Source organism: Platalea leucorodia (genome assembly GCF_965183815.1).
Source record: "Platalea leucorodia genome assembly, chromosome: 5".
Taxonomy (NCBI): Eukaryota; Metazoa; Chordata; class Aves; order Pelecaniformes; family Threskiornithidae; genus Platalea; species Platalea leucorodia.
In genome coordinates, this window is record NC_138827.1 from 32,220,744 (window position 1) to 32,245,416 (window position 24,673).

Sequence of the window (24,673 nt, forward strand, 5' to 3'; positions counted from 1 at the left end):
ACCCTGTTCCTGGGCTGAGATGGGTCCCCTTGCCGTTCCTGCACCACCAGCAGCTTCGGATCCCACATCTTCTGTTACTCTGAGCCCTCTGGGGCTGCATCATCCCTGGGTGAGATCTGGGGGTGCCTGCGGACCCTGATCCCAAGCTGGGCTGAGCCCTGGGGCTGCCCTGGAAGCAGGGCACTGCCTCACACCCTCCTCGCCCCAAATCCTCCCCACCGCTTCCCTGCCTAGCCACATCTCCCTGGTTCACTCCCTGCTCCTAAGCCAATTTCCTCCAGCTTGGAAACTTTATTGCCCCCTCTGTAAGGAATATACAGCGTCTATTTAACATAAAATAAAACTCTAAAGCAAACAATGAAGTTTCAATAAAACAGAGAAGCCTGCGGGTCTCCAGGCCCCCCTCTCCCAGCTGTATTAGCAGCTCTGCTCATGAGAGGGCGTGCGGAGCCTGGCTCAGATGGCTCCAGCGGGGAGAAACATGCTTTATAGCCGCCTGTTGTCATCTAACGTGAACCCTCCTGCTGGATTATTTATTTATGTATTAGACATGGATCAAATTGGTTAAATCCGAGTGAGAGGCAGTAATGCACAATAAAGCAGCCGGCACTGGATACGAGGGGGCTGCGTGCACCGTGGCCTTCCAATCAGGAGCCAAAAGGTGCCATTTTATGGCTCCTAACGATGGCAGAACCCAGTTAAATGAATCCCCATTAAAGGAATAGACCTTCTCAAAGTATAAAACATTGGTGTGAGCAGCTTTACTGGGTCCCTGCTGCTCACTGTATAACCGCCTCGCGTAGGCATTTAACGAGAGGAAGGGTCTGAAATAAGTTTGAGAGTCACCTTGGCTCATCCTTGCCTTCCAGCAGGACATAGTGTACGTGCCTGGAGAGAGTGGGGCTGTCACCGGGACATTGCCTGCCCTTCTCTTCAGCCTCCCTATAGGAAGTGGGGGAAAGTGAGGCATGAGGGACGAGTTGGAGCAGGCCAGTGCTATGGGGCACCCCCTATCCCCCCAGCTTCTCCAGCCACTGGGAACTCTCCCATTTGCAGAGCCAGGAGGAAAACCCAGCCGGTCTCTCCTCCGGACCTGAGCCACTCCTGACGGCTCCTGGGCAGAGCCCCGGCAGACCCCAGGCACCTCGGCTCCTCGTCCCCACCACCCTTCTGCCGGGGAGAACAGAGCATGCAGCCGGGAACATCTTCCTCTCTCCTCCTTCCCTTGCGTTTAAATAATGCCCAGAACCCAACCCAAACCCAAACAACCAGGTCCCGCTGACCCTTGTGGGAAAGGTCGGCATTTCAGTAATTCCACCTTCCTCTTGGAGCTTTTCCACTTTTGTGTAGTGGGGGCCCAAAATAGCCCAGGAGCGTCCCCGACCACCTGCTATTTATAACCCCAACTTCGCAGCAAAACAATGGAGCTGTCTGAGTTTCCCTCCCAAAATAAACAGGCAGTCTTTGAGCGGACGGGAAATCCTGCTGGATCCCCGCTGTGGGGTGTGCAGATGGACGGGTAAACAGGCTGCCCTCCGCCCTACCGCGCCGCATCCCCGCTCCCAGCCCAGGCCACCACCGTGGGGCCCACGAGTCCTCCCCGCCTGCCACCCACAGCTTGGGCTGGTGGGACAGGGATGCTCTCGGCAGCACCAGAGGGTGAACAGGAGGTTGAGCATCCCCGGGTCTCTGCTCTCCAGGGAGCCCAGGGGTGTGTGTTTGCTGGGAGAGGTGATGGAGAGCGCTGGACCACAGTGCTGGGATGGGCAACCTTGCACCAGGAGGTGCAGCTGAGGTCCTGCCTGGGGACCAGCTCTGTTGCACCAGGCTGGTGACTTTTTTAACCTTTTGCACGTCCAGGTCCTTGCTCCCTGCTTGCTCTTCAGGGCTTCTCCATGGGGTGCATGTTCCTAAGCAGGGATGACTTTGGATTTCAATGGCCAGGGCAGCCGGGAGGGATCTCAGGCCATGGGAAGGAGCCTTGCTGCCTTCCATGGCCACTCCCAACCCCAGCCCAGGCCAGCAGGAGAAATGAGCAGCAACAGCCTTACCCACCAGCTACAGCAATGATACGGCAATGAATTCATGCCAAGGATGGACGTGACAGCTGTCACCCCACATCCCTGTGACAGCGAGGGAAGATCCCCTTGCTCCAGTGAGCGTGGGAGGCTGGTGCTCGCACTGAAGCAAGGGCTTCCAGAGGGGTAGGAGAACAGGGACCCAGACATTTAGCCAAGTCCCTGATGTACAGATTGCAAAGCAGGAGACAGAAGGAGCCCCGGCTCCTGGCCCAAGGGGCTGACAACCGTGCTTTTGCAGGACCAGGGTTAAGTGCGAGTGACAGGCAGAAGACAGGGATCATCTCCCATGCCAGCAGGACACCTACGCAAGCCTCCCCAGGTCTGCAAAACCTGCTGCATGCCTGGCATGCCACAGAGGCTGCCGGCAGGATGCGTCTCCCCAGATCAGCAGCGGCCACATCCGCAGCGTGCCCCGGAGCCCGGCACACCCCCATGCTGTAGTGCCTTACGCCGGGCAGCGGTACGCAGCTCTGTGGTGTGGGACGCTGGGTTGTGGAGAGGGAGAGGATAGGCATCGCGAGTCCTCAGGTTTCATTTGTGAATGCAAAGGTAGAGGGAGACGCGCACATCCCACCTCTCCTCTCCGCAGCAGGGGCATCCTAGTACTCATGAAAAAACAAAGGATGCTGCACTCTGTGTGCAGCTGGACCACGCTGGGTAGATGCCTACCCCGCTTGAAGGAGCAGAGGGCATTGATTTGCCCAGGGCAAAACGAAGGGTCCAAATCCCGAGCGGGCTGGACCTGTGCCTGCCCCAGCAGCAAGTGCTCCCCACTCTTCCCTCCCTGCCCTGTGCCAAACCCGCTCCTGGGAGACCCTGAATGGCTCTTTTCAGGCTTTTGTTTTTTGGCAGCTGTGTTTTTGTTTTCTTTGCCCCTCTCTCTCCCCTTCGCTCTCTGGTTACTCGGTAGGCTCAGCTCCAGTGTTTACCCTCCTCGGCTCTGCCGTGCTTTCCCCGCTGCCGACCCCCCACTCGACAGTGCCAGAGAGATGAAAAGGCAGAGCCTTGGTGCTCCCGCTGTTTGCACGGTCTCCTGGGCTCCGCGGAAATGTTTAACTCCAAGTGTTGAAACCGAATATTTCCTGCTCTGAAAGCAGAGGGCTCGGTGCGCAGACGCACCCCTGTGTGGAGGAATTTGTCCACGGGCTCTGTCGGAGGGTGCCTGCAAATGGATCCCAGCCCAGGTGGGGACCGAACCGAACCCTCCTGATCCCGCTGGAGATCGAGGGCCAGATCCTGCCCTCATTTACACCAGTACGGATCCAACATAATTCCCCTGAGTCAGGTCCGATTCACCATGAAGCAACTGCTAACGGGACCCATGCTCTGGGCTGGGAGCTGGGCTCAGGCACTGCGGATGCACACGTGGCACCAAATAGGCATGAAGGTATGAAGCCATCCCCACTCCCACCCTGCATCTGTGCCCTGGGATGCAGGGCTGACAGCACCCCGAGGCGTTTGCAGGCCACGACTGGGTCACTTGGAAGGGAGAGCTTTCCCCTCACAAGCAGAATGGGAAATGCTGCTCTGGAGAGTATTTAAGTGGGAAAAAAGGACCCAGCCTGCCAACAGCCATGACGGCATATGATGTATACAGCCCCTCGTCACTATGCAGCACAGAGTAAACGATGCTCCCAAGTCACTCTGAATGAGCAAAGCTTACAAGGTGTGAGTGCTCGCTCTGCCCAGGAGCTCAGCAAGTTGCCAAATGAATGGAATAAATTGTTTATAATTCAATTGCTGAGCTCTGCTGATGGCTTATTGCCCAGCCAGGTGCCTCCCCAGGGACTGCCACCGCGGGTGGCACAGGCAGTGCAGCGGGTAGGGAGCACTGATGGGGGCACGTTCCCTGCTGGGGATGCGCTCGCTCTTTCCTAAAAGGGCCCTTCACTGGGCAGACCCCAGGACATCTGCCCAGGTTTCGAGGCATCTTCTCCCTACGCTGTCCTTCCTCGCGGCCATCTGAAACTTGCCCCTGGGAGGACCAGCTCTTCTCTCCCAACTCCTGATTTCTCCTATCTCAAACTGTTTTCCACTTGTCTGAGTACCAAACTCCCCCTCCTCTGAGATGCCTCCCTCCATCTCACCCTCCCATTTCCTCTCTCTCCCTCTTAAACACTCCATCATTTAAACCCAATCAAAGCCAGTTGATCTGAAACTCTTCTGAATAGAAATGACCCCATGCTGGGGCCCCGCGGCCCCATGCGCCGCTTCGGGGGCTGCACTGAAACCAGGTGGGTGGTAATGGAAGTGCTGACACAGGCTCCTTGACAGCATCGCCACTGCCAGCGCCTGTAATAATCCCTCCCGGCTCCCCCGCAACTCGGTTTCCGAGGCGATTATTTTCCATTCGATGATGGGCTTGCTGTTATTTGTGTACTGATAGCAGATATCTCGTGTGACAAGCCTCCTTTCCTTCCAGCTCAAAAAACAATAATTCAAAGAAAGCCCCATATTAGCTTGGAAATAGCCAAACGCTTGCTCTTCTCCCGGTGAGCCTGTGCCGCAGCCGATGAGGCTCGCAGAGCCCTGACAGTAAGTGGCAGCCACGGGGCTGCGCCGCAGCCAGGGGAGGATGACAACGGTGGGGCAAGGAAGGCGGAGATCGTTCATGTGTCAGTGCAGACCACCCTGGAATAACAGCAGAGGCAAAATGTATTTGATCATAAAGTGAGGGAGCCTGACTAACATTGTTCATCGCTCTCCCATCTCCCTGTTATTTACTGGTGTGCTCACAGTACCACGTGTATAGGGCTGCATCCTGCCTGCTGGGTGCCGCCTTGGATCCTGCTGGTTTTGACTGGGGCCAAAAGGTAAGTGGCCCCCAAAAATCTGCACGGGGGGTGGCTCGAGGTCAGGGCATGTCCCGCTCTGTACAGTAGGCCTTTCCCCTCCCTCAGGCTCCTGCCTGGCTGTGTGGGATGCAGACCCCGGCTGTGTGGGATGCAGAACTTAGCTTGTTGCCTGGGACCAGGCGCCCTGGATCCGGCCCCTCCAGCACTCGCTCTGCACAGGGCGATGGAGAGCCAGGTGTCGGGGACGGCAATGGGCAGTGAGGTGGCTCCAGGTTCACATGCTGTGGCTCAGTTCAGCGTCTGGCCATAACTGCATCCACAGCACGACCTAACTCTGCAAACACCCCACAGTGCAGCAAGCGCATCCAGATCACCGAGGAATCACCCTGCACCGCGCAGACCTGCCCTTCCCTGGAGAACGTGCATTTTGGAGGTCTGTGCATGCAGGAAGGGAGCAGGGGTCTGGAAACGTGATTTTTCATGTAAGAAAAGGCTTTTGAAGAGTCACTTCTCCACTCCTGCATCACAGCGCAAAGCTGCTGCAGGGCACCGGCAGAAGCTGGACTCAGATTGTGGTGGACACGGCACGGGCACGTGGCCACTCCTGCCTTGAACCCAACAGAGACAAGCGCAGGGGTGGCTGACAGCTGGTTTTATACAGCTGGGGTAAGAGAGGCACAGACGGACCAAAGGACCTCTACAACCTCATGAGGAAACTGGGGCACAGCGGAGAGCTGAACTCAGCCCCCTGCATCCCTGCCAAGGGCCTGATCCCCAGCACTGCTCCCTGGTAGGGTGCCCGGGCTGCCAAGCAGCTTAGCAAATATACCTGCTTCTCCTGAGGCTAAAAACTATGGAGGGATCCAAGGCAAAAAAAGCTTGCTAAAATATTGATTTCCTTCCAAAGAAAAGAGTTGCTCTTGTAGCTCTGCCTCCATGCAAGCTGGATATTGGAGAGGCCTGGTGTAAACTGGCGCAGTGCTGCTGCCAAACACCAGCTGGGGATCCGGTTCCAGGTGATCCCATGGGTTGCTCAGGAAAAATGCACGTTCAAGCAGCACCCTGGGCTCTTCAAAAGCTGTTACATGTCCCGTCGGGTCCGGCACCACATTCCTCATGGGAGCTGCCAGCCCAGCAGCAGGGAAAGGCGAGGAGCCCCTCCGAGCATCCGACCCCACTGCTCGCGATCCCAGCCCTGTCTCTCCATCTGCGGAGATCACGGCTGCCCGGCGTGGGGCAGAGGAAGATGGATTGAGCTGGGCAATAATTTAAGAAACTGACTGAGTCTGTACATCCAATCACTTTACAAATCAGGGGAAAAGGAGAGAGGAGGAAAGGCAGGAGGGGGGGGGAGAAGTGAAAAGGCCGCGCAGGGAAATGCATCACAATTACTGTCTCGGCTCTAATGAGGAGCCTGTCATGAGGCTGTCATCCTGCGGAAAGCCACCTACTCAGAAAGATTCAATAAAAAAGTAGCAGAGAGATAAAAAAGAGATATATTTCAGCCCTTGCTAATATTCTTTTCATTTGTCCCAGCACAAAATAAGATACTGCACTTAACCGGCTCGGTTAAAATGAAAAGGGGGGGGGGGGGCGGGAAGGGAGCAGCATTGATCAATACCACTAAAAGCCGGGAGACACGGTGATGGAGTGCAATTTTTTTGTCTGTGCTGAAGCATAGCAGAGGCCCGGGTGGGGTAATTTATGATTCGCACGCATGCCGGCTAACTAGAGGCTGACAAGACAATGAATCCTCGGTGAGAGGGACGCGGGCCGCTGGGAGAGCTGGAAAGGGAGAGTGTGACAAGGACCTGGAAGGGAGAGGGGAAGAGGAGGGCTGGGATGGGCTGTGGCCCAGTCTCTCCACAGCACTGCTCCCGGGCTCAATGCGGCTCTGCAGAGCGGAGCAGAAATGCCTCCCCGGGCTTCACAAGAGAAAAGCAGAGGAACGCCAAGAGCAAGTCAAGGGGCTGCAGTGCCTCTGTTCCTGCCCTTCTCCCTCATGGCCCCCGGCCAGGCAGGCTGCCGTGCCAGCTTCCCCAAGGAAGCACATCGGTGCCTGGCCGTAACCTGCGTTGGGCTGGAGATGGACCAAAGCAGGACAGTGGGGAGCAGGGACAGAGACAGATGATCCCTTCTCTGCTCCAGCTTTTCTGACGGGTGCTGGTATGAGTCTGGGCAAGCTTGGGACCACAGAGCTGGAATTCCCTGCTGCCCACCCATCCTCTGCCCTGGCAGCGAAACTGGAGCCTCCTCCAACCCACTTCCTCATCTCCAAAACACAGAAGTCCTGGGGAGCAGCTGGGTCTCCCCAGCATCAGTGGGGTCCCTGGCTTCATCAAACATGGCATGGCAGAAACGCTCCTGGGGGCAGCCTACAGCTCTGTCCCTCCAGCCTGGGGGACCTTCTGGAGCGTGATGCACCTCCTTCCCCCACATCCTTCAGCTGCCCTCCATCCCATGGATCTTGTCACGCCATGCAGACAAGACCAGCCAGGCTGTGGACAAGCCACTAGGAGCCACTGGGACCCAGGGATCATGCATGCAATTCTGCAAATGCTGTGGCCCACAGCCAGTCCTTCCACAGCGGGGCTTGCGAAATGAGGCACTGGGACCCCGCGCGGTCCCCAGCAGGCAGGCAGCCAGGCGGGAGACCCCAGGGCTCTCTTGCTGCCTGCACCATGTGTGTAGCCATGGCTGGACCGAGTGCAGGGAATGGCTCTGCCTTCATCCCTGCTCTTCTTCCTCGGCCACCCGGCGTGCCTGGTGTTGTGCACCCAAAGGTAGCAGCTGGGTGACATGCATCGACAGCCCTGGCCTCTGGCCCTGTTTGCTATTACAAGGGTCACTTTTTGTGCCTTGCTGAACTAGTTCCCCAAGCTGGGGTTCCTGCTGGCCCCGTGAGAGAGGGCAGAGACGAGGAGCTGCATAGCTGCATTGCCAACGCATGCCTTGATTATCCATGCTCTGCATCAGTTCTTGGGATGGAAAGACCTGGAGAAAAATACCTTCTTTAGCTGCCAAAAATAACGGCAGTGGGAACTAGAGAAGGTGGGAGTTTCACAGGAACATCCCTGTGTCTGGCTGGGAGCCCATAAGAGAGCTGGGGTCCAATGTCCCAGACACTTTTGGGGTCTGTGCCATGCCCTGATTGTTTCATCCATACCAGAAATCAGGACGCAGTCGTGAGTGGGAGCAACAGCCCTGCACAGAGGCTGGGGGACCACTGGAGGGGCCTCTCTCTCCCAGCCTTATCCCACCACTGCACACCCTAGCTCCCTGCAAAACCCACAGGACAATCCTCCACCAGGCTGCAGCTGCTCAGTTCTCACACGCCCTGTCCTCCTGCTTCTCTGGGTCCTCGGCGAAGGATCTGGCTACAATCCAAGAGACGGGATCAGCCTGGAAATGGGTATCTGCCTTCACCATTGACAGGAAAACAAGAGCCTGAGGACCACTCCACTGCCAGCAGGCCGGGAGCTTGCTGTGCGTCCCCCCACAGCCCAACAAGTCACCCTGAGAGGGGCTCCAGCCCCGTCCTGTCCCCGCAGCAGACTCTCGCAGGCAGGCACGCGTCTCCATGCCCTTGACTTGGAGGGCAGCCTGTTAAGTTGGTGATATACTGATCCGTCTATAATTCGAAGGGGTGATGGGGTAGAGTCTTTCCCTGCCTCCCACCCACTCCCTCCCCCCCCACTTTCCAGCTCCTCTCCTCTCCTCCCTCGGGGGTGTGTGGGGCACATATCGAAAACACAGATATTGAACTGTCAAAACTATTTCCTACAAGAAAATAGATTCATCAGCTTGCAGCACGCAGGGTCATTGCCACATTTTCCCCTCGCGCCAGCACCTGCACATGCCGGCGCATACCCAATGCCTCTTCGCAGCACCGGCACTTTAGCTTGTAGCTCAGGGCCCTTAAGTGACTTTGAGAAATGGATAATCGATTATAATTCCACGGGCCTCTCTGCAGATTTATCCGGAGAATGTATAAAAGCCAGGGCTTGGGAGAAGCGGGTCCTTCTGGCCAACACGTCGATTGCCTGCGCTCTCCGTGCCCAGCTCGGAAAATAGCATCCCGAGCACGACTCTGTTTAATCCATCAGTACACAATCAATGCACTCTGTAATCAACTCTTGATCACTTAATTTTACACATGTTGGCTGAATCCCTTTGTTTAATCACTAGATCAGGCCGCCTTGTTGCACTGCCCCCTCCCTGCTTAACCCTCCCTGACCCTCGTGTCCCCCCCCGGCACCACCAAACGCAGCCTGGAGCCTTCATTTCACCTTGAGGAAGAGCTCCCGTGAATTTAGAGAGCCGTGAGATGGCAAAGGAAGGGCAGAAAGGAAAACAGAGGGAGTGAAAAAATAACACCGGAGAGAAAGAAAATATTTTCCCTTCCTAGAGCTTGTCCCGGCCGTTTCCACCCACATAACGGAAATCTCCGTTGGGATTTAAAAGGGGGCTGGATGTTGGGATGCGCACCCTGAAGGCCTGCAGCATCCCAGGGAGAACAGGCACATCGGGGTGTCGCTGGGCAGATGCACCGGCACACGATGGGCACCCATCACGCAGCTCCCCCGGCTGCATCTGGCCCCTCCAGCATCCTCCCCACCCCGTTATTATTTCGACTGTTTTAGCAGCCGAGGCCATTACGAGCATGGGTTCTTGATCTTTCCCTCCCAGAGGCATCCTTGGGAACATTGCTCCCATCTCGCCGGGGTTCATCTTCCTTTTTATGGCAAGAGCACGACCCTCGGGTTGCGAATGCATGTAAACGCAGCCATTTGGCATTTTTAGCGTGATTTGTGTTGCTAGCTTGATGCCACCTCACCCTTCACACGTGCTCCGCCGGCACGCCAGGGTCAGCGTCCGGGGGGTGCTCATAGGTGGAGACGTCTGACTGCACGACATTGAAATGCGCTGGGATTTTGCATGCGTGCGCCTCATCCTGCTGTCAAATAACCCTTTCCAAGAAGTCTGTGGCATTTTAACTGTGTGCTGAGAACCTGGAGGCTCAGAGGTAGGGGGACCACGTACTTGCAATCCAAACGTGGACCATTTTGACCAGCTGTGTAGGTCACGCAGCATGTTCCTCCTACCCGAGCAGTGCAGTGGTAATTCGTAACCTGGTTAAATCTTCCTTTTGAAAGAGGCCTTGATGCCGCCTTTAATTTGGCACGTGGAGTAACTGCTGCTCATGCTTGCAGGAATAAACGATAGGATATGCTTGAACAAGAGGGATCTGGAAGCGCAATTGCCAGGGGAGCGTGCAAATGTTAGCTTTGCACAGGAAACTCGCACAAAACTGCGTGTTGACACCAAGAGGCCAGTTGTAGGACAAAGCAAGGCGCGGATGTTTAAAGAGAATTCCAGTTGCTATCCTATAGCAAATAGTCTTCAAAGAGCCCCTGGAGCTCTCGGCTTCTCAGCATGGAAAGAGGAGCTTGTACAAGATGAAACGCAAATAAATAGTTTACCATAGAAAAGATATCCAAGGCAAAGAGTGAGATGCAAGTTTTAGATCTCACATTAGCCAGCTGGGGTTTTATTGGTCCCCAAGTAAAAGCTGTAAATAAAATACAAACCTAACCTGCGTATTGTCAAACTACATTTAAAAAAAAGAACAAAACCAACTTAATTGCACTCAAGAGCACCAAGGGGCGAACTGGTGCACGGTGCATCACAAGGCAGCCCGCAGAGCTGTTAGTAAAGTGTAAATCCAAGAGCTGGACAAGTGGAGCCTTTTACCTTGGGATCTGCTGACAGGCACAGATTACTCCGGCTTTGCTAACATAGCTCATTCCTGCCTCAGAAACTCTTGGTAAGGCATTAGTAAAGACAGAGCGCACAGAAAGCTCTCTCCTCTGCTCACACTGACATGGGTGCCAGGGAGGAAGGATGGGTGCTGGGTGGGATGCTGAGACCCCGGCTCCTGCCTGGCTGTAGGGAGCGAAGGTGATGCTATGCTTCAGGGAGGCACAGCCCAGGTGACAGGGACACCCGCTGCAGGGAATGGGTGAGCAACCAGAGCGTCTTCCCCACCTGTCCTGACTGCTGAGGGCTCCCAGCGGATCCTGTGTCAGCCTCTGCAGTGCTCCTGGGGAGTACCAGAGCAAGGACAGCTCTTCCCTCCGCATCAGGCTCTCATCCCTCCTATGCAGAACTTCGCTGCTCTTTCCATCCACTTTTCCTTTCCACTGCATTCATTCTTTACACCTTAATATATGCTGATATGTTGACAACATCAAAACTAGCCCACCTGTCTCAGTTTAAGGAACTGCTCCTCCCAGCAGATCTACGCTGGGATCTGGTCTGGGCTTCACCTGACCACAGTCTGCAGAGCTTTTCCCCAGGGTCTGCACTTGTTTAAGGTGGTCTGACTTCCACGGGAACAGGCAAAGCCAGACCAGGTCACTCTGTCCCCGGAGTCCCTGGCCGGGGGATCAAAGGGTCACCTTGCCTGGGGTCTGCCACTGAACCAGAAAAGGGACAACTTGCTTTGGCCAGGGGTGATGCTGAGTTGTACAACAGTTGCTCTTCAGCCAGCCCCTTCTGCCCATCCCTACTCCTGCTCCTCATCCCCTGGCGCTACGCGCACTGTTTGAGTTGGGGTCCTGCTGTGCCAGAGCAGGGCAGGATGAGGCCTTGCAGTCACGTCCAGGGGATGAGGCAGCATCTCTCCTGCCAGCGCTCCTGGGGAGAGGGTTGCACCAGCCAAGCTGCCCTCACATCCCATGGAACAGACCCTTCCCAAGGCCTGGCAAAACCCACACAGATTTATGTGCTGCCTCCAGACCACTCTCACAGGCACATCGCAGGCGATCAGGGATGATGCCCTGCCCCGGAGAGCTAAGTGCCCAAGTGTAGCATGCAGGAGGGGAACCCAGGCAGAGACGGGATGTGCCCAGGTTGGGAGAAGAAGATAGCGACAAAGATGGGGATGGGTTTACAAATCCTGGCCCAGCAGCAGCGAACCCTCTAGGAAGAGCAGGAAGGACCTCACTGCAAGCCACCGTGGAGGAGACCGAGCGCAGGGCCAGAGGGGAGCCTCCCCCGCTGTCACCCACATGCCAGCACAGGCAATGACAGTGTCATATCCCTTCCGCCGTTTTCAGGTGGAGGGAGGGAAATAAGAAAAAAAAAACAAAACCAAAACAACCTGCCAAGGACTAATTAATATTTAATTTACTGCAAAATGTACTTATTATTCCCAAGTAATTGGCTGACTGCACAGCTGTGACCACTAATGAATAGAGGGGGGACAAGATGCAGGGACAGGAGGCGGGTGGGGGGAGCTCAGGGGTGGTGTTGTCTTTGATCAGACCCTGCTGCCTGCCTTTAATGTGCATAATAAGTAAACTTAAACAGCTTTGATTTTTTTTTTTTTTTAAGATCTAAAAACAGCCGTGATGCCACTAATGGATTGCGTTTAGCTTATTGCACTGTAATCGCCCTATTATCGCTGCAACTTTAACGAGGGGGGAAAAAAGGACTTTCGAAGATGGCATTTGCAAATAGGTTGTTGAATAACACTGCTGCTAAACACAGAGAAAACAGGCGAGTCCTGCTTATTGTGATTCCTCGCATAGATTGCCAATACCTGAGGCACTCAGCATCCCCATCTCTATTGCCGCTTTTCGCTCCGTGATTGAACTATTGGCTCATTTAACTCTAAGGACGGGAAATATTTTTTTACTTGCTAATAGAAGTGTGGCTCGGCTGTGGCCCAGCGTAGATTTTTAGATCAGTTTTTCTTGATGGCTTATTCTGCAGAGAGAGTTAATTTCACCCCAGTGCAGAGTGCTTAAGTGGGATTTAAGTGGCACGCGAGTCTTTCGCTGACCCCTTCGCACAAGGTGAAATCTGCCCTGAGAGCCTCCCCTCCCCGGAGACGGATGCTCAGCACGAGGCGGGGACACATCCTGACACTTCAGCCTCTTAATCTGCTGCTGGGATCTGGCATTTCACACACAGTCCTGACCTGCATGGGCACAGCTTCTGGGGACAGGGACGCCCTCGTCCCTGTGCCCTGGGGTGCCTCAGCTGATGCACAAGGAAATGTGCCTTTGCTAGGCAGAGGGCATGTGGAGGAGCATGGGGAAGGGATTAAAAGTCCTGGTTTCTCCCTCTTTCTGGGTCCTGACCTGCCCAGACCCTCGCTGTTCCCTCGCACAACGGCTGCAGTCTCTGTAGCCATCACTTTTTCCCCAGGAGGCCAAGACCAGGGCTGCCTTCCCCTTGCCCCAAGCCTCACCCCTCCTCTCCTCTACTGCATCCCCCACCCCAATTAAAGGCCTGGCGGTGGGTCCGAAGGCTCCCTCAGCTTTACGACGGCACCAAGACTTCGGGCCAAGTTCCTATCCTGCTTCCACGGGTGTAAATCCAAAGCAACTTCATGGACTTCAACGGCGCGAAAGCCAGATCAGCACTTGGCACCTCTGCACCTCTCGGCATCCAAGTCTGTCGAGCGGTGGGCTGGGAGACGTGCCGTCACGGCCGCCCGCTGCTCGCGCCCCGTGGCTGGCTCTTCCCTCTGGCTAAAGCAAACAGCTCATCAGACACCGTCCCAGGGAGGCTGCGCCGTGGCAGGCGGCCGTGGCAGGCGGCCATGGCACACAGCAGAAGGGGGAACGGCCCCAGCAGGGGAGAGGCGTGAATCATGAGAGCAAAGAAGAGACGGAGCACATGCACCCTGCGAAGCCATCGAGCGTCTGGACGGAGATCAAAGAAGGGCGGTGGGAAGGATCAGGGGTTGGCAGAGCTACACCTGCAGCTCAGCGGAGCGAGGAGCGATGCCCCCGATCTGCTGTGGGCCCCACGTGTCTCTGTGCAGGGACCTCGCGCTGAGACGGTGGCCTGACACCTCTCCCTCCCTCTGCAAGGGACCGGTGCTGGTGGCTTTCCTACCCGGTGGGGACAGAGGCAGAGCAGGTTGGTGCATGCAGCTTTCAGAGGGGGTGGACCTGCTCTGCGCAGTCTAATGTGCAGATACACAGGGAAAAAAGCAGGGTTGAGCTCGGGAAATGCATCCCCATGGGTCATGCAGCCCCTCTGATGGAAACATGTGGGCATCTTGCTGCTCACGCGTGCCTAAAAAACAGTTGAGCAGGGCAAAAGGAATCGCACAGCTGGGAGCACACGGCTGCATGTAGGTTCTCCCATCTGGAATAAAAATACCTGCATCTCCTGCAAGGAGGGCAGCTGTGCTGGACATGGTGCTGGCAGAGCTGGGATGAACTGGGACCATCACCCCCAGCCTGGGCAGCACAGGCAGGAGCTGCTGATGGTACAGCGGCAGCCAAGATTAAAGGGTGGCTCTTGCTTCACCTTCCTTTTTGCTTGATTTATAAATCGCCCTCTTTGAATCTGCTTCAGCGTGGAGTTTAGCTTGGACATCTTCTTTGAACTGGGAAGAGAGTTTTTCTCTGAAATGTCACATCACTTATTAATTTTAATAAATGGATTTTTTTTTTTTAAAGAAACAGCACAATAAGAAACTTGGGTCTGTTTGCAGGGCCGTGGATGTGTAGGAAGCCACGCAACGCTCCCTGCCTGCGTGAGGGCAGGACCCTGGCATCAAACTCCTCGGGGATTTGTGGACCAGAGGATGGGCTGGAGGGGTTACCAGCTCATCCCTATCACCCATGAGTGACCACCACAGGCAGAATTGGTGGAGAACAGCTCCCCCCTGCAATGCAGCCCCAGCTGATATCCAAAACAGCCACGTTTGGCTTGAAAGCAACTCCAGCTCTACTTTTTGACTACACGTTGTGCGTTATCCCCATAGTAAAACCGTAATGGCAGCAGAAAACTATACGCTAACCCAATAAATAGTAATAGGCCCCCTCGGAGGCATTAGAGGGGAGCGTGTCAGCACACAGCCGGCTGTCTCAGCGCCGAGGGAGCCACACAGCCAGAGGACACCGGGGGCTGCACGGCGAGGAGCAGACCGGGCGCAGCAGGGTTTTCAGGGAAGCCCCCTCTCCCTGCCCACTCGGTGCCTGCTGCACATCAGACCGGCTCACGTGGCTCCTCTCGGAGGGTGAAATTCAAACTGAGATGCCGGGACTAAGCCAAGAGCATCGGCGCCGTGCCAGCCCCATCCCCACTCTGTGAGCCATGTCGAGGGTGCTGAGTTGCAGGCAGAGGTACCACCTCTCTTCCCAAGCTCTCCGTGCCCATCTCTGCCCGATGCCCAGCAGCTTTCCATGTCCCTCTCAGGCTGCCCCGCTCCTTCCCTCTCCCCTCTGTGTTCTTGTGCCAGCCAGACCAAGAAACAGGCACTGCTAGAAAATCCTCTCCCAAGCCACATTTCTGCCTTGCTCCCAACTGGCAGATCTTGCAGAAGAAAAATTGCCACCAGACGTTATAGGGGAAAAGCAATTTTGGTTGGGCACTTGGCAAGCTGAGCTGCTATTTGCCTCGCGCCGCTTGGTTTTCCTTGCTGGGTGCTGCCTCTCCGGCATCAGGAGGAAGCTGGCTGTCAACCCACGGAGTTTTATTTTGCATTTTATTAAACCTGATCAGAGAGTCACTGTTTTTTTGGTCCTACCTCAAGGCAGCACTCGGCCGCCCTCAGCATCTGCCAAAATAATAATTAACATGTATTTGATCAGTGCCTTGTGTGTGGGGAGGCTGATGCTTCGTAACCATGAGCGGCTGCTTGGAAGCAGGTCAGCACTATCCCTATTTCCCAAAAAACTGCTGCAAAGAGGGGAGTATGGTCTTGTGGCCATGACATGACACAGGGACTCGAGACCAGAGACCGCCTGTCTGGTTTCACTCATTTTCCCGTGCTTTGAGCCCTCATTTCTAGAAAGAAATTGTTTTTCCCATATTTTGGGTCCCTTCGCTGTTCAGCCCTCAAGCTCAACGGGACAGGGACTGTGCACAGTGCTCTGCTGCTATAGGGGCCCCGTCTAAGCATAGCCTCAAGAAAAACATAAATAACATTATAAATAATACAACAAAATACTAAAAGAATATAAATAATAAAAATATAATATAAATAATGAAAATCTCAGTCTCTGGCTCCCAGTCCTCTCCTTGCCTGACCTGACTTTTGTCCTCCTGCTCGCTCCTCCCTGCAATGCCAGAGCCGATGCTCAGCAGCAGATTCCAGGTCAGCCCCCCAAATATCCCCAATATCAGCATTGCACCTTGGACACAGACACAAAAATCCAGCACAGGCAAAAAAAAAAACCAACAAAACACCCCAGGGAATTTAAAAATCTGACCAGATAGGCACTATTAATGGAGAAATATAAACGGTGCTATTTCGGTGGTGGCTTCGTGAGCCCTAAACCTAAGCTGCAAAGTGGATTGTTGGGTTCGATTTGTCAAACTGGGAGGCTGGCAAGTTTGGGCAGCTTCACAGACTGTGTTTTATGGAACCTTTCAGGAACCCTCAATAAAAAATGTATTAGATTAGTAATTTGAGTCCCAAATGACCAATTTGAAGCGATTGCTTTCTTATGATTTTTCTGAAAGTGCCTGTTTCGTGAGAAATTGCTTGAAAAATCAGAGTTTTTAGAGACAATTGTAACAGCACACACGAGGGCTGGGCACGACGGGATAGGAGAACATTCGTTTAATTGAGAAAGGGAAAAAAAATCTTATATGTAATGCGTCCTCTGTCTTTCTCCAGCTTCTGCATTATCATAACAAGGTCTAATTCTTAAATACTTCTGCAGAAAGGAAAGTGCCTTATTCACCCCCATATTGGGGTGGGAAGAAGGGAGGTGTGGAAGGGAGACATGACTTGCTGAGGTTGCGCATCCCGAGTGGAGCTGGGACGGGAGCCCTGTGCTGGGTCCCCAGCAGGTCCCAGTTCAGGCAGTTACGGTTCCTTCCCAGCAAACTGGTTTTCCTCCCCTCTGCTTGGCTCAGAGCTGCCGGTGTGGGACATCTGCCATCGCAGCTGGGTGCACTGGAGGGGAAATGGGCAGCCAGGCTCTCGGGGGAGATCTATACTTCACAATATGGAGATGTATAGTGTATATAGTTCCCACAAAACTACGAGCTATGTTTTATTAATTTTATTACTAAAAATGCTAATGAAAACTGCCATTTCAGTATGAGATGCACCAGAAATTAAGTGTACAATGACCTCCCGAGGTCCCTTTCAACCTAAATTACCCTACAACTCCACAACCCTGTGATCATCTTCTCTGCCTTCTGGTCTCTACACTTCAAGGACCCTGCTCACAGCACATATTCAAGCTTTCTGCCCTGACTGCAGGGCTTGAAGCATGTCTTTTCTATTTATTTAAAGGAAAACTGAGATTCTTATATCACCACTTGATTGCAGGGACTGAAACTTTAAGGAGAAAAAAAAATAATCCTGAGAGTCTTATGATAAACTTGTGAAACTTGGCAATCCTGAGAATGAATCACCCTGGGATATCACTACCTGGAACGTATTAAGGAATTAAGTATACAGCCTAATTAGGATTATTAGTCAGGGCTGGGCTGGTTAGGAAAGATGCAGAATTTGGAGGAGAAACAGGAGAAGAAGGGCTAAACTACCCTCCATCCTCTATCCTGTCTGGTAAATCCTGCCTTCATACTCCCTACCCTCTTTCTTCTCTTCCCCCCATGCTCCCACTATGCCACCTATTTCCCTCAGTTTCCCACTCCTGTTCTGAAAGGAGACCTCACCTCTTTCTTTTCATAGAAAATACAGAAAAAAGAGGAGGGTCGTTGGCCCCTTGGTGCCCGGCATCTCCAACCACTGTGCATGCAAACCGCATCTCTTCTGCCTTATCCTCTGCCCTCTGTCCCGGGAACTCCCTGGGACAGCAGCATCTCCCCAGGAGTCTGGTCCAGCATCCCCCATGCGTAACTGGGGGATGGCATCCCCTTAGAGTGATCAGCTTTAACTGGGACATCTGGACATGACTCCAGCCCAAAGTAAATTAACTCAGGTCCCAGTAATAGCAAATAGCTTTTGCAAATACATAGCAACTGTGTATGTTTTGATCAGAGGTGAACCCCCAGGCAGCAGGACTGGGGCCATTTTAGGGTACCTCCAGGGGTGAAGTGATGGAGCAACCCCTCCATTATTTGTGTCATTCAGCTTATCATCAACTTGATTATTAATGAAAATGCACAAAAACAGATCACTGAAATATCTTTACTCTTATTCTCCTTAATTGCTCCTACTGAAGCAGTATTTTTAAGCAGACCATTTTTTAAGACAGGAAAACACCAAGTCAGTAGGTTTTGCATAAATGGCAATTTGCAAAACTGCAAAGGTGACATTTTTGACATGAACATTTAACAAAAAATTAGTATTTTGTCTCTTTAATAAATGGGTATTTGCAAGAGAGAATCCATTATAAAAAGGGAGCTAACGCAAGGCTCTTGAAGCCATTTCCATCAATTGCTATAAGATTTATATGTAAATATGTTAATGGTACTATTAATAATTTAATGGGGGCATGGCAAGCTATGTTTACATAATAAATATGATTAAGTGTTTCCTTCGAATGAAGTTGCTGAACTGTCATGCTACCCCAGGTTATTATCAACATGGCTTTAAAATGTTAATCAGACAATCAGAAGGAAATAGTCCCCATCCCCGTCGGACCATCCGTGTTGTTTCAAATACAGCTCCCTGTCACTGTGCCAGCCGGTCCCAAAAAGCTCCCATGATCACTTAAGTCCTACTAGCAGAGGCATGGAGATTTGCTAAAATGCATGGATGATATTTTATCTGATTTACTTGAGTGTAATTGAGAAGAAAATCTGGTCTGAGATAATTAAGTCACTGAATATGCTTATCGCTCCTTAAATCCACTGCGCACGGAGCAGGGAGAATTGCACAGTGGTAGTGGGAACGGAGCAATTTCTGGGACGACGGGGGAGGCTGCAAACTCCAGCAAAGTCCTACTTCTGTGCTGGACCTTATCCACCTGGAATTGCACTATCCTCCCTCGCTCGAGCATCACTCTCTCTCTAAATGCTTGCCAGAGTGAAGTTTTTTGACAACTCAGATGAAGCTGCTCTGAAGCTGCACACCACAGAAGGGTCGTGGGTGCTGCAGCGGAGTCCCAGGCTAAGCCCCTGTGCAGCCACCCCGGCTTGCCCATTAAGCCTGGCTTGCCCGTTAAGCCCGGCTTGCCTGCTTCCAGCAAAAGCCTTTAGTCTGAGCAGGCAAGGGACAGAAAGGGTTAATTTAACCGCAGTGCAAGGCCAATCACGCTGAGGTGTCAAACTATAATTTTATATTAGGGCCTGTAATAGTTACTAGAGTTTTACTACAATAACTACATGTCCAAGCAGAGTTTAATGAGAAAATCTATAGTTTTGCTATGGTATTTTCTCTTAGTTTGCATAATTCCCTGAATGCAACCCAGTAAAGCTTTTGACCCGAGATAATAAAAAGGTGATAAAAATGGGCTGTAAAACCCAGCATATACATACATATATATATATTAAACAGCCACTACAAAATTATGGGTAATTTCCACAAGATAAGACGACACAAAAAACCTTCTTCCGACACAACTAATTCAGGGGAGAACAAAACTGCATTAAACTGGTAAATTTAAACCACAAGCAACCCCAGAATTGTGGGTCATGGACCTGATCCTGGCTGAGCTCAGCCTGGGTGCCTGAGGGACAGGATCTACCCCAAGGAGGGCAAAGGGCTGGGTGCATCGGGCGTGCGGGCACGGGCTGATGCTGCACATCACGGAGAGGGGACGGGAATTTTCCTGTGGATGGGAGCAGCTCCCGCCTGGAGTGCTAATTCTCAGAGTTTAATTCATACTCTATGAATTAGAAAGAGGAACGGTCTGAAGCACTGTATTGATAGCTGGCCAGACAGACAGACGGACAACAAGATGTGGCACGGTAGGCTTTTTTCCCAAGGACCTGCAAATTAATGGACAGTCTGTTTAGATGCTCAAATCATGCCCGCACCAATCCAGGTTTCATTTAAGGCAGATTACGTCTGTCTTGTGCATTTCTGACTTACAAAGCACTGTCCGGTGCTCTGCGGATGACAGGTCTCCCTGCATTAGTGTCCCTTCCTCCCAGCTGGAAACACTGGGGTGCAGCTAAAGGAAACCCCATGCAGGGAGGCGGTGGAAAAGCTGGAAGATCAGCTTTTAAACCCGGCCTTGGGCGTGTTAAGAAATATATATGGGGAAATTGCTGCTTGTTCAGAGCCCAAATGACAGGAGCGCCTGCAGGAAGGTCCCAGCCAAGGGCCACACGTGGCCGGGCAGGAGGGAGCCTGTTCAACACCACCACTAGCAAACCAGGGAGCAAACCCGGCCGTGCGGCTCAGGCAGGCGCTCGCAGCTCCCAGCAGGAACGGCACCAAGTTTAGGAACGGCCCGTGGGCTGCAACCTGCCCGGGGAAACACATCTGTCTGGGTGGTAAGAGCTGGTGAACTGCATTGGCTCATCCTGCATAACCCTCACACAGCTATTCCTATCAGCTAGTTATTCCCTACAAATATCAGGTGCAGATTTACTTGTTGGTGGCAGTGAGCTCTCATGAGCCCCCATCTGCCCTTCCAAACACCATAACCTCTCCGAAAGCTAGTGGGAAACCCTGTGCCTGGCCCAGCGAGGTCTGGGGACCCTTTATTTCCACGAAGACTTTACCAAGGAAGGTGCAGGTCTGGGACACAGGTCTCCAGGTTCCTGCTCCCCCATTTTGACCTCAGTTAAACCTCTCCTCCTGCTCCCCTTGTCTGTGTGGGTGTGATCACCGAGCCGGAGCCTGGCCAAGTGCGGGTCAGTGAAGGAGGGAGAAGGCTCCTTAGCTGAAAAGCACACGAGAAGGACACATTAAATCATCACACACTCTCTCCGCATTTCCTCCTCCACCCTGCGGCTGGTTACGAGGAGGTTTGGATTGTAAATACAGCAGTAACTTTCTCCATAAAAGTCAGCCTCTTCTCTCCGCTGGAGCCATCAAGGGATGGCACAACCCAGTGCTTGGGATCTAATAATAACAGCATCTTTCACTGCTACGGCATCTCCCGCCCCAAAGGCTACTGAAGGGCTTCACAAGCACGCTCTGCACATTTGGATCTCATCCTGAAATGCACCCGCTTGCAGGGACAGGCAGAAGAAGTTATTTACAGGAGGAATTCAGGGAAGGCAAGGCAGAGCAAGCTGCACTGCCACCCATTTAGGACATGGTGGCGAACGTGAAATATGCCTTGGAAATTTCTATGTGCAAAAGCAGTTTTGCTTTAGATTCTGCATCACCCTGAGGATGGGACGTTTCGTACATCCGTACCCCGAAGTGCCCGCCTCGCACACGGCGCATGGCTGGTAGCTCCCCTTCCCACCTCCCTCCCTGACCCAGAGGGTCTCGGTGTGGGGGAAGATGCCCGGGCCGGGCTGCTGCCTCAGGGAGAGCACCGGGAGGGAAGCTCAAGGTGGGTTGGACGTGCCAGGCGCCGCATGCCCCGACCGGTGGCCCCTGAGGTTCATCTCCATTGGGTCCGTTTCTCTGGCAAGCTCCTGGCTCTCTGTCACCCTGCCAGCTCCGGGCTGTCCCTCTCCCGTTCCCCCATCAATCACCCACAACGGGGATGATGTGTTAATGTTTTTCCTATAGACAGACACATTATGTTTCCACACTGCCTCTGCACACGCCGTGTTTACGCCCCTTCTCCCTCCGGGGAGTAAATCAAGCAAATTGATGCGAGCCATGATTAATTGTGTATCTCGGACCAATCTTTTACCGAGTCCCTCACACGGGCAGGTTGTTCCCCCCCTCTCCCTCCCCGGCGAACAGGGGAGAGGAGACAGTGCTCCGCTCGCTCCCTCTCGCGCAGTTTGACGGATAGAGCCTGCCCGGGACGCGGCGAGATAAATTTGAAAGGCCTGCGCCGGGCTGTCAGCGTTAAAGATGATGAATGTGGGAGGTGAGGCGGGAGGGACCCGCCGAGCTCGGCGTAATGGATAGGGCTCCTCGGGAATGGATGCTCGCCCGGCGATTCTGCGTTAATCTCCGGGCTCCGCCGAGGTGCCGCCGACTGATAACAAGGAAATAGGAATGACAACAATTTTTAGCCGAGAGATTCTTCACAAAAATGCCAGCCTGCTGGAGGTCTGACAGGCCCTGATTGAATGGGAGCGGGGAGGGGGGAGCCTGCGAGCACCTCTTGACTAACATGCAAAAGATGGATCATTTCATTCCCCCGCCTGACCATCCACATTTATTATCATTTCCCTTAATTCTGCCTCGCTTAGATACCTGTCAGCACCGTTTCTCTTCCGAGGGCCGGCTGATGGGATCTGAGCAGGGCCGGAGCCCCCGTCCCTCCGGCACTGGAAGCAGGAGCATCCTTGCTGCGGCAGGCAGCATCACGGACATGGCTGCCCTGCCCTTGGCTCACCTGGACGGATGGGCAGGTCACCAGGACAGGCTTTGCTCCCCGAGGCGGGCTCACGGCACGGCCCCACTGCTGCTGCCCACACTGCCATGCCGGCACCTGCGTTCCCCTGTGTTCTTGGGCTTTCCCTGCCTGGGGGCAGGAGCCACGGTGGGATCCCCGCTCTCTCCTCCTCTGACGGCAGAGTGTTTTCTGTCTCCTCCAGCCGAGGCTTTCCAAGCCACCCCACAGCAATCACAAGGTCAGTCTCGCACACTGAGAGTGCTTTGCTGGGGCTCAGCCTTTGCTCACCCACCCCAGGCACCACGGGCTGCCCCTGGCTGAAAAAGCCCCAGGTCCCTCACCGCGCCATGTTTAAGCCAGTAGCTTTGTCCAGGCTCAGCAAAACACCTCTCTGCATCATACTGTGCTCAAGCAGCAGGAAACCAGAGCTGGAGGAGGCAGAGCGAGGTCTCACCCGGCCAGAGCACAGTGGGGTGGGATGCTGCTGCTGCTGAAGAAGCTTCAAGTCTTAGAGGAGCTCTTCGTTCCTGGCAGGAGACATCCCACCTCACTTTTTTAAGCTTTGTGCCAGAGCCTGTCATGGCCACAGCATCAGCATTGCTTGCTCCCGTGCAGTGCAGTGTCTCAGCCAGGTGCCGGTGACCCCCAGCGGGGACCTGAGGGGCTGGGAGACATGTCCCTGCTCCTGGGTCGGGGATGCACCAGGAGGAGGGAGCAGGCTGATGCTGCCCCCCAGCTTCTCCTGGGACAAATCTCTGGATCCAGTGTGGTCCGAGATACCTCCTGGCTTGGCTGATGGTGTCTGGAACACCAGCCATCATCTGGGTCCCTGGCCACCCTGGGGACTGCCTCACAGGGTGCTCGCCCAGGCGAAACTCCGGGGAAGGGCTCCTTTGACCACTGAGAGATGCTGAGATCCAAGAGCTGGCTGGAGCATGGTATGGAGAGGACAAGGCTGTGAGGTGCCACCCCATCACATCCCCAGCCCTCCTGGCCATGGGGAGAGGACGGGGCTTGCTGAGCCCCAGCACTGCAGCAGCAGGTACTGATAGCAGCCCCTCACCTGCTCTTTGCAGCCCAGAGGCCACGTCAGAGGGGCACAGCAGTGATGCTAAGGGAAGGGTGACAGCCTCTTTGGATCCAGCTGCACCGCATCAGGAGGAGAAAGAGAATCCCTGGAGGGAGAGTTTCCAGAGCCTCAAGGGCTGCACAGAGGAACCTGGAGGTGACGGTGTGAGCTATGGCACTGACCAGAGTGAGGACAGCCCCAGGGAAGCCAGGCGGGACAGGCACAGGAATGGGGACACTGGAAGGCAGCGGCACAGCTAATATGCACCAGGACTGCCTTGCAGAGGGCTGTGACGGAGGGAAGCCTCCCCGGCACAACACGCAGCACCCTGAGGTCAACCTCCCATGTGCCTGGGCTGTCCCCAGGTCACCTGAGCACCCGCAGCAGGAGCTTGGCAATTCCAGGGTCCTTCATAGCTGCATCAGAGTGATAAGGTGGGGAAATCACCACCTTCACCAGCAAACAGCCAGGCATGCCAGGCTAGGCAGCCACAGCACGAATTTCTTCCTTGGGGTTAGGTGGGACGCAGACACCAGATTGTCCTCACATCTCATCCCTTCTCGTGTGCTCCCAGGTTGACCTGTACCCTCTTCCTCTCCCCACAGCCTCCTCTTCCCCTCCTCGTGTCTCTCCCTCTGTAGACAGCGCTGGTTCCTTAATGACCCTGATCATACAACTATTTTCTGGCCACACATAAACGCTTTCATTCCCCCCGCCTCCTCACCCTTGACTGCCATCGCCGTATTAAAAAGCAACCCGCTGCTGGGAATACATTAGTGACTTGCAGCAGATCCTTCTTTGCAAGGATAATTACAAAAAATAGAGGGACAATAACTATTAATATTTTATTGCAGTATTTAATGAGCTAAAGCAAATCGTCTTGCACTCCACTGGAACGACATGCTTTGTCATTCTTACATTCCCTCCATCATTTTCCTCGGCTCCCCATCTGAGGAGCCCTCCCTGCTTTTAAGTCCTGCTCACTCAGTGCAATTTATATTTCCTCTAAGCTGCTTTTCTCCAACTTGAAAAACGACTTTCCTACTTTCTGGGGCTGGTGTGCTCTCCCTGCCAGCGGTTCAGCCTCCAGACCTGTCCACTTCTACCGGTCAAGTCCCGGGGAAGAGCAAACCCCTTTATCTTAGCAGAGAAAAGCTGCCCTTTCATCTCAGGTGTTTATTGTCTCCATTTCACATGCAAGGAAACGGCTTCCACAGGTTAAAGGAGTATTAAAAGCACTTTGGGACTCAGAGGGACTTGTGTCCTCACTTTTGAAAGCCCTGCACGGCGCAGGTCACCCACGGCTCGAAAGGGAGTCAGAGGCCAAGCAGGGAACAGAGACCCACCCCG

The 24,673-nt window shown here is 53.8% G+C and overlaps 1 protein-coding gene across 3 annotated transcripts in view; it reads right to left on the reverse strand.

Moving 5' to 3' along the window:
- RNF220 (ring finger protein 220) overlaps positions 1-24,673 on the reverse strand; it is a gene marked incomplete at its 5' end in the record, with an annotated part of 225,240 nt that overhangs the window by 87,806 nt on the left and 112,761 nt on the right. The window lies entirely within an intron of this gene.